Source organism: Protomyctophum bolini (assembly GCF_963924005.1).
Source record: "Protomyctophum bolini genome assembly, chromosome: 13".
Classification (NCBI taxonomy): Eukaryota; Metazoa; Chordata; class Actinopteri; order Myctophiformes; family Myctophidae; genus Protomyctophum; species Protomyctophum bolini.
The window spans coordinates 25,482-36,069 of NC_137874.1; positions in this window are offsets into that span (position 1 = coordinate 25,482).

Sequence of the window (10,588 nt, forward strand, 5' to 3'; positions counted from 1 at the left end):
TATTAACTAAGGACGGCACTGCCTGTTACAGGCCAGACGCTCAATTGCGCTATGTTGGAATGTCAATGCCCCTACGATCGGCTTTTGGCTGAGGAATTTAACAACCAGTTTGGCACATGAGAAACTAACTTATGTAATTAGGAAGAAACCGGAGGTATTCTATAAGATATGGGAGAATTTCTTGAACTTCATTAGGCGAGGTGATATTGAAGAGGCTTTGGATGTATAGTGGTTATCCGAGTAGTCAGCTGGGGGGTGGGGGTAGGGAACTGTGATGGACATTGTGAATCTGTTTAACTGTATGTAATGTGTTTCATTTTCGTTTTTCGTTTTATTTTTTGTTTTGTCATTTATTTATTTTTGTTTTGTATTTATTATTGTCAATTCATTTCGTTTTAAGATTTTGTTTGTATTTGTGCTGCCAGAGGGATGTGGGGGGGAAAAATATATGTCAATTGTTGAAAATACTTGTATATATACTTGGATATATAATGATCATTATAACAATGTGCAAGAAAATATTTATTAATTTATTTATTTATTTATTTGTGGACAATCAAAATATGTTTTTTATTTTAATGTGGTGTCATTAAAATTAATCTGGATATGGCAGACTCACTATCTAGAAAATAAAAACATGGCACTTCATTTAAAATAGGTTACAGACCCTTGTTATATGCGCTTATTTTGGGATTATTTTAATATACCTATTTACTTGTTTCTATGAGACATGGCAACAGCTCTTCATGGATGCGTCTTTCTTTTGTGAAATGTTGAGATTAGAACCGGCCATAATTCTTTCATTTCTCAACCTTAAAAATAAATAAAAACATCTCCATAATCCTTTGCTTTCATACGCTGTATCACACCCGATCCAAGTCTTCTTCAATAAAATGCTACGAGCGAAGACCATACCATCACGGGACCATACCATCACGGGCATACGCACCACGCATTCAACTCATTACTCATTTCAAATATAATATAATTATAATTTAAATTAAAATATAATTTTACTTGTGTTTCTCAATAGAAACAACTTATTTTGAGGCATAAAGGTGACAGCATGCATAGAAAGAGGCAATTCTGGGAAATTGCAAAGTGTGATTGCCTACACTGCAGCTGTCGAAAATGGAATCGCTTTTGGCTCCGCGTTGATGAAGCCACCCTCGACACGCATTCCAGATTTGGGACGGATCGGACTTTCCGTGCGTGAGTTGTGGCGCTTTTTGTAAAAATAGGTCCGTCCCACTAGCTTCGGAAGACGATTACGGCCGAACGATACGGAAGATCTAAATTCCGACTGTGTTGTTTTAATGGGATTAGGTCCGGAGATCATGTGTAGCGTTTTTTGTGAGATTTGGACAAAATCTCTAGGAGGAGCAAAAAGTGTGTTTTAAACAAAATTCAAAATGGCGGGAAATCTATCTAGACGCAAATGGGCGTGGCCTATATGGGGAGATGCGTCATGATCCAAGGAATCCAGGGGAAAAAACATTTTGATTTTACGACCTACGGTTCAAGAGTTTTACCCCAAAACGTAAAGTTGGCTGTTATAGCGCCACCATGAGGCCGAACGGTATACTTGTAAGGTAATTAATGTTAGTAATTATTATGAATCTCCAAGTCTTTTATGTATAGCCCTTACGGTCTCATAGGAAAAATTACTTGAAAGTGAGTTTTTGCATTTTCCCATCTATGGGGAAATGTAATGCACTAATTTGCACTAATTAATTAATATGAATTAAACTATCCAGCAAATGTCTTAGGAAAATACACGCTGTAGTAGAGCCGATGTAGCCCGTGGTTTTTCCGTTTTGGCTACCGGTATATGGAAATGGTATAATATTAACATGCATCAGGTGATGCATGGTAAAGCATACGGTAATTGGCTATAGTTGCTGTGATAGGAGAAGGATATCAAATGGAACACAACCACCCTAAAGACTAATCATTGTGTATATTCCTGCAATTATAGGGTACCTGCATTGAGTGATCTTGGTACATATTAATTGATCTATGAAGATTCTGAGCTTCAAATCAAATAATTTTTGTTTTGATTGTATTGCTGTATTGTTGTATTGTTCTTTCTGCTTTGGCAATGTAAACGTATGTTTTGTCATGCTAATAAAGCCCTTTGAATTTAATTGAAATTGTGTGCGTGCTATTCATGGTTTCGGGTGACTGTTCTTCACTTTGACATTCTGGGGTGAGTGTTTTTTTATTTTTCACAGGGGTGGGTTGGAAAAGGTGCGACTGTACCTATTACCTGTCATTTCTACTCTCACTAGTCACTATAGTTAGACACTTTACCTTTTCATCTCTCTACCTTGTCCTCTCTTTCTGTGAAAGAGATCAGGGGCGTCATGTTTCAATAATGATCGTGAGTGCTCAAAGTCCACAAAAGCCACCTTATTAGCATTTGAATGCTCACGTTGGGTGGCCCAACAACTCTTGCCCAAGCGCCCCCGTAACAGTTTGGTTCTTTACGCCATGATGTGATGGTTACTAAATGTCGTAGAAGTGAATTCATGCTGAGACCAGGACAAGTTTGAATCCCTTCAGAAATATTTATTTATTTCTTCCTTCATCAATGCGTTTATTTTCACGCAGTACATGCTGGGCTACATGGTTAATGTACGTGACACCTAGGCTAGTCATACTCCAATGGCGAATACAATGGAATTAATAAAAGCTAATGTATTATTTGAGAAACGGGAAGAGTCAGACAATCCCTGTTAACATCAACAAAACCTGGCTAAGGTCTACACAATGTTAGCCCTGAAATGACTGCCATGATGATTATGAATACGAGTCATGAACCATGGCAATGCCTGCCCGACGCTTAAGACAAGAATCACATCGGTAGGCTTATAGGCTATGTTGTTTGGAATTGTGTTTAAAATAAAGGGAAAAGCAGGCATTGACGTGGACTGGTAAGCATTATTTCGCTGTGAGCAACATCTGCAGTTGTTGGTCCGTCTCTGCGGCTGATGCGGTTTGAAGTGGACAGGGTCTGAAGACAAAGTCTTCTTTGGAAAGGAATGAGTTTTGTGGCCAGAAAGGTTGGAATTAGAGCACCCAGCAAAAACACAAACGTTCACCATTGTTTTGTTGTGTTTGTTACTTTAGTTTGCAAACTCTGGCTTTGTCTTAAGAATTGCACTACACTTACAATCTGAATGAGTGTTTGAGCTTCTGACAACAATGTCATGGTTTGATGACTGAGCCAATTATATAAATACGGATATTCTTGATCATCATCGTCACAGCAGCATTTTTTTTTCAATGGCAATAATAAAGTTACAAATATTTAATCACATGGTAAATGTTTTTGTAGTCGTTATTTTTTATCTTTGGATAATGTAGTCATGAACTATAATTACTTCTACTATAGGTTTACATGCAACATTTAGTGATATGAGTCAAATGTTAATTATTTTATTGGCAGAGAAAAAATATGAAAAGCACACAACTAACAAACAACACACTAATACAAAGTAAAACATTTATTATAAACATGAAAAAAATATTACTGATATGCTACTAATAATATTATTACTACACAATTATATAAACTATACTATACTATACTATACTAATACAATATGCACTAATATTAAATACAAAAATCCAGATTATGAATAGGCCTTGGAGAAGTGATGGTGATGGTTTATGGGATGGGATCAGGGTCCGTGGGGTTCAGCGTTGCGAGCAGATCTATAAGGTAAGTATAGACATTGTGTACTACTACAAAGTTTCTGCAGACGTATGAGTTACAACAATGTGATGCGTGGCTACATACATTAACTTTCATCATTTAAAATAAAGTATACAGTAGGCTAGTTACACACACATACGTACGCATGCTCAGATCCATAGGCATCACATCACACAGTAGTAATGTATTAATATGATAGTATAAATGCGAGTGCTTACGGAAGAATCATGGTCATGTTTAATAGTTGGGTATACCTGGCATACGTGCAGTCTCTGCTGCAATGGCGGTGGTGAGCCATTTTGTGCTTCTTTCTGCAGTTGTTATTTTTGCGGAGAGTTCGTCTAGAAGAAGTTCCTTTTGTTTCAGAATCTGGTCTAGGTCTTTCATTTCCTCGTAGATCCCAGGAGGGTGCTTTAAATTGGGTGCGAATCTGCGGGCTTTAATTATTGAGATCCCACTTGCGCACAGTTGAAATGCAGACGCCTCAAGTTGTTTGCGGTCTGTGTGTGTATCGTTGCATGCATACTGAAAATGAAAAGAGTGTAACGATTATTGTTGGTTGACAAACATAAAAGGTTTGTAATTTAAAACAAACATTGATGTGGGCTTACCATGACAGAATACAATTATGACAAAATGTGAGATTACAAATAGATTACAAGTAGATTACAACCTGCATGATGCTGCGTCCGATGAGTCGTTTTAGTTGGTTATAGAGGAAGGATTGTGTTTCTTTACTCGCGCAAAAAGTCCCACCCCAAAGTGAGTGATTGGGTGGAGACCTCCCGCCCATGGGATATTAGCGTTCGCTCGAAGGTTTGTAGTATCCCATATGGGGTAAGGTTTAGGTTGTAGTTTCAATAAAACCGCGGCTGAATGTTTTCTTTTGTATATACTAGCCATTAGCCGTTGTGAAATACTTGCTGCCCTGTGGCCGCGGGGGTATTGCGTCCTGGATGGGTGCGTTTTTTTAATTCACTAATAACAACAGTATTTGTGCTTCTCATAGTTAGTCGTTTGCTCTCAACCTTACACACAGAGACCGCAGTCACCGCACACAGGATCCCTGTCACTCACTATCCAGTCCCGCAAGTCCCACCCCTAAATTAAATAAGAAAGGCCATACCCTGCAGGACAGGAGCAGAAGGCTTCCAGCCTTCCACTAGCAATGCCTTAGACTTGTGGACAATCATCCAGCATTGATAGGGTGCCTTGCTGAAATTAGTGGTACTGTCATTACATATTTAACACAAATGCACTTGAAGGAAATAGAGGGGGGGAATGGAATTCGTAGTTTTGTGTATATCTTTGTAATGCTACTGATGTTTGTGTGCAACACTATTGAAAACTAAGAAGTGGGAGGAGAGGACATACAGTACAGACATTTAAGCCTTTTATTAGGTGTTTATATACAAGGGGAAAAAATGCATTGTTTGTTGGAGCTGACAGGCCCTTTTTGATGTCAATATGAATCAAGTCACCTTAATTCAAGTGTCAGATGCCCAAAAATAGTTTTTTATATATTTAAAAATATTTTTAGGGACATGTCATGTGGTCTACCTACACAGCCTTTGTGATCTAGTGGTAGATCACTACCTTTTGGGCACCCCTGCTGTATTGTGTGGATAGGGAATTGAAATGGAGAGAGATAGATAGGGTGTGTGTGAATTTGACCATTCAATCGTGATGAAGACCCAATTAAGCATTACACTTGTTTAGAAGAGGGTCCACCTTTACCGACATTAATAAATCATATATATGACATAGGGCTAATATCTATCTATCTATCTATCTATCTATCTATCTATCTATCTATCTATCTATCTATCTCCTACATGTGCACACACAATTCAATTCAATTGAATTCAAAGGGCTTTATTGAGCATGAGAAAACATACGTTTACATTGCCAAAGCAGAACACACACGCCTACCTACCCCCTCCTATGGGAAGCCATTTAGGCCATAAATGCATATTCAACTCGCACATACATGTATACTTCTCTTGCACATATATATATTGGTACTTCACTTGCAAATAATAGTAATTATTATTATTGCTATATACACGTGGTACCTTTTTACCCCTAATGTAATGCCTGGAATCAGCTGCGCTATCATGTGACAAAAGCCTTGAGCCTTACCGACAGATTTCAGGGAGAGAAAAAAATACCTCAGGACGTTTGTTTTGACACTGGTGTTGTGTTGTGTTGTGTTACTTTAGTTTGCAAACTCTGGCTTTGTCTTAAGAATTGCACTACACTTACAATCTGAATCAGTGTTTGAGCTTCTGACAACAATGTCATGGTTTGATAACCGAGCCAATTATATAAAGACGGATATTCTTCATCATCATCATCGTCACAGCAGCATTTTTTGGCAATAATAAAGTTACAAATATTTAATCACATAGCGCTAAACTGCCAACGGCTTGAGTGTAGTCATTTAGAAGTCTGAAATTTCCCAACATTTTCACTGGGTTTCACACATTTGTTTCACACGTGGAAAAGGTCACTTCATATAGGAATGTAAAGCTATAGAATAATTAATTGACCAATTAGACATTACTTTTCGGACAAAACAATGACTTTATTTTTACTATTAAATGTATGTGCAATGTTTTGGCCTATAATGTTAATGTTAACCATTTAGCTTGGAATTGGTTTTGCTTTTTGATTTATTCTTTTTAAATGGCACCCCCTAGTGTTGACATTTATAATATAGTCACTATCACTTTCTGGTAAATGTTTTTGTAGTCGTTATTTTGACCTTTGGATAATGTAGTAGTGATGAACTATAATTACTTCTACTATAGGTTTACATGCAACATTTAGTGATACGAGTCAAATGTTAATTATTTTATTGGCAGAGAAAAAATATGAAAAGCAGACAACTAATACAACACACTAATACAAAGATATAAAAAAATATTACTGATATGCTACTAATAATAGTATTACTACACAATTATATAAACTATACTATACTATACTAATACAATATACACTAATATTAAATACAAAAATCCAGATTATGAATAGGCCTTGGAGAAGTGATGGTGATGGTTTATGGGCTGGGATGAGGGTCTGTGGGGTTCAGCGTTGCGAGCAGATCTATAACGTAAGTACAAACAATGTTTAATATAATAATAATAATAATAAACTTTATTTGTATAGCACCTTTCATACATAAATGTAGCGCAAAGTGCTTCACAGGGCAAAAATAGAATACAATAAAACATAAGTATTTAAAATGATAAAAAAATGGCAAAGAACAAAATTTAATATAAGAACATAAAATAAATAAAAACAAATAAAAACAAATAAAATAATAATAAAAACAATGTAATAATGCCCATGGTTTAAAAAGGACAAGCACCCCCTTGATGCAATTGATTGCAATCATTTTGTAATGACAGAACGTGTATGAGTTACAACAATGTGATGCGTGGGTGTACAGGTTGTGTTTAAAACAAAGTAGTTTCCACTAAGTTTAAATAGTTTTTACTGTGTGCTGTTTTCATTCTATTGGCGGGGCAGTTTGTTTAATGTTGCGATGGCTGGGGGGACAAAACTTTTATAATATGGACCATTTTACACGGTAAGGTTCTGTGAGATTGGGGTGCATTTATGTTGATGTGATTAAAAAAAGTGTGTAAAATACACCTGTTGTGAATACATACTAACCATCAGAGTCCATTGCAATTACTGCTTCGATTGCTATTGCAATGGAGTCACAATTGTTGTGGGTCTGATTGGCATCCACAGGTTCACCTATGAGAATTAACAGAAAAAACATTTTTCATTGTATCATATCTCCAAGAAAACAAGAAAGGAAAAGAGGTGAAAAGATTAAAGTCAAATAGGTTTTTGGTAGTTTGTAGAGTTGTTGGGTTTTATTTTTTTATTCAACAACACAACACTTGCTGGGTGTGTGTTGTTATTAACAATAGCACTAACGTAGGTAATGTTATCTTATGTATAATATAAGTATGGCTCATTTACAGTCAATTTTGCAAGTGGTGTCAGGCTGTAGAGGTGTACAATTGAGCTAGCATTGAGTTTGTTGGCTCAGCTTGTATATTTCCATGTTTCTATCTGATGTAGAAGCTCACAACGTGTGGTGGACACGATGCGCTGTGAGCTTGTAAATCTGCTATTTTCAGCATGCAACACACCAAAGAGAGGAGATGTATTTGGATATTTCAATAACAAGTACTTCCAACAGTAAAAACATACTGACCGTAACAGACTGGAGGTGCTGTATACTCAAATTCTTGATCATTTGAAAATACGTCTTCAAGGTCTTGGATTCAACAGAAATATATACACGGAAAGTAAGTCTCACATTATCATATGGAAATACATAATGAACAATCAAAATATTGCCCTTATGCAAATGAAAACAAACTTTCAAGAGTTATTGTGTTTGTCTACATTATACAAAACAAAAAATTAACCATATCAATTGAATGTTATGCATGCAATTGAAAACACACCTTCCCAATCACGGCCCTGTATGATGGCCAATTGTCGGCGTAGGCTTTTGGCTTTTTTCTCGGTGTCGTGCAGTGCCCGCTCTAGCATGATAAAAGTTTCTGCCTTTGTGATCTTTTGTGCAGCAGCTGATTTTTCAGCTGTGTTGTCGGACCAGTATTGTTGTAATCTCTTGGTAAGGACCCTGGTCCGGTTCTGGCTGACCGGTAGTGTGTGTGCAGACTGGGTGGTGTGTGATAATCCAACTGAATTATTCCTGTGGTAACGGCGGCGATCGGCCGGGCCCGGGAGAACAGTAATAACGGGACACTCAGACAGTATCTCGCCAAAGGTTCACAATTTATTACACACATACAGAATCATATATACTAACTCTGGATCCTCGTGTCCTCATGACGTGCCACAGAGACATAACAATAACATCGGCTAGCAGCAAGTGTCCTTGCTCTCTGAGATAACTTCAGTGGCTAAAGTTACAGTTACAGTTCATGGCAGTACACAATACATATCCTGTACATTTGTATCTTCATGTACAAGTACACAGCATAGGCACTCATACACATATCATGTTGTATATCACAACAAGTATGGCAAGAAGTCTTGTACTGTTGGGTGTGGATGTGCTGCTACTCTCAACACTTCATTGGCAAAATCGTGTGCCATTTTGGCGAGCAATGGACTCTGGGTTGAAGGGTCTTGAATGGCATACTACACAGGATTAAAAGAAAATGTAAAGTTACAGTTGAGTTCTATAACTGTGCTACTTATATAAATGGATCAGGGATAGAGTGGTTGAATGTGAATGGCAATGTTGGTAGTTTGTATCAGAGTTTTCCAAGAGTTACTATAAAAATGGTGTTGTGCATGGCACAGAAGTCCTTTGTGTATTAATGAGTGACTGTAATGTAGAAGCTATGAAAAATGTGCTTAATGAGTTATCTATTTATATAAATTCAGCTTATATTTCTGTAATAATATTTCTCCATTGATCACATTGTAATTGGGTGATCAGGGTTTGTGTTGTTGTGTGAGACAAATGTGGTAGATAAGTGCACCATTTACCACTTATATAAATGCTGGTTTTATCATTGTTAAAATGTTTTACTCTGATCACATTGTCATGGTGGTAATAGCAATATTGTGTTGCACTACAAATTACATTTTAAATTAAATTATGTATTTACCATGAGTGCAGTTGCAGTGGTTTTGATGCCTTCTGCTGGCTGTCCATCCACATGAGGCAATTTCGTAGGTGAATAGTCCATTGCTTGATTTCTGTTAAGAAAAAGTCACACTTGTGTGAAGTGACAAATTGTTTTATGGGAATTTGTCATTGTGATGTAATGTGAATTTGTTAATTGTGGTTGACAGCATGCAGAAAGCATACTAGTTTTTAATAGGGTCCAATCCCATCTGATTTAGATATTTTGAAAACATTTATATAACAAACAAAAAATGGAAATCATCATAAAATAAATACAAACATATAGTGGGGGAAAGTGAAGGTACTTTTTGTGGGGACCAGTTCGAGTCGTTCACCGATTATGGTATTGCAGTAATGGCTGCTTGATAATCAGTGTTCTTCATGCCTGGGAGTCTGGGCCTCCAAAAAAAATTGGAGGCGTTTTTTCGTGTGTTCTAGGCCTCGTGGCCTCGCGGTACCGCCGTTTACGGGCCCGTGGCCCGGTGGGTCCCGAGCGGGGCGACGAGGGCTACTCCGCATGGTCAAGCCCTTCGCGCAGAACCCAAGCGGTAACCCCGAAAAGCTCCAAAAGGTTCGGAGGAGCTGCGGCGTTCTGAGTGAACGAGGTCTGTCCTGGTGGCCTGCTCGTGCTCGCGCTTTGCAGCCAGGAGCGCGGCTGCCCGTCCGAGACGAGAATCTTTACATGTATGAATATACATATCGACGCCTTGTCAGAGCGGACCTGTCCACTAGTCAGAACGTTCAGGGTGGCGGGGACCCGCGGACCACAGACATACGTTGCGTCCGTCAGGGCTGCAGTCACGTCATCATCACGACGACACACAATCATGTCGTTATAACCATTGTTATTATTAATAATAATATTGTGATGAGGACTGCGGTCAGCGGTGACAGAGGCGACCATAGCTACGGCGCGGACAGAAAGCATAGTGCTGTCACTACGGCATGACGACCGCGAAAGCGTGAACTAGCAAGGACATAAATGTCCGTCGATACAAAAGCATGCGGTAGGCCTCGCGCTGGGCCTGTCGTTATAAAATAGCCTGGGATATAGTCCGGTCCGCCACGGACATATGCACATAACTAAACGAGCGGGGACCGCACGAACACTTACACACGTTCAGATATCATATGAGCAACAATTATCAACGCATCAGTTTCACAGTCGA